This window comes from Etheostoma spectabile, chromosome 14 (genome assembly GCF_008692095.1).
Source record: "Etheostoma spectabile isolate EspeVRDwgs_2016 chromosome 14, UIUC_Espe_1.0, whole genome shotgun sequence".
NCBI lineage: Eukaryota > Metazoa > Chordata > Actinopteri > Perciformes > Percidae > Etheostoma > Etheostoma spectabile.
In genome coordinates this window covers 2,353,415-2,353,954 of record NC_045746.1, presented here as the reverse complement: position 1 = coordinate 2,353,954, position 540 = coordinate 2,353,415, and positions in this window count along the sequence as shown.

Genomic DNA, 540 nt, shown 5'->3' with positions numbered 1-540 from the left:
TCCCTATGAACCTGAGGGCTGTGTTGTCTGGAGCTGTTGGCTCCTGGTAGGGTCTTCCATGGCAAAGTGGTCTCAGGTGAGGGGCCAGACAAAGAATGGTTCAAAAACCCCGAATGAGTGAACAAGGTAGAGAGGGAGTGACCCTGCCCGGAGGAAACCCGAGGGCCCCGTCTGGAGCCAGGCCCAGACGGAGGGCCTGGCTCCAGGGGGGGGACTCTGACTGTTGTTTGTGCATATGCACCAAACAAGAGCTCTGACTATTCGGGCTTCTTGGAGACCTTGGGGCTATAACGGTAACAGCGTTATTAAGGTGGTGAGAGTAATCAATTAGATTACTCGTTACTGAAAAAAGTAACGCCGTTAGTAATGCAGTTGTTTTTAATGCTTATTCCCATCAATGGTCACTGCCCAATGTGAGTTGAGCGCTGAATTGCGCATGCGTAACTTTGCAACAAGTAGCCTACAAGATGCTAACGAGAGACTTCTGTAAAGTCATTACAGTAAAAATGGACCTACTTAACGAAGTTTGTTCACTGCTGG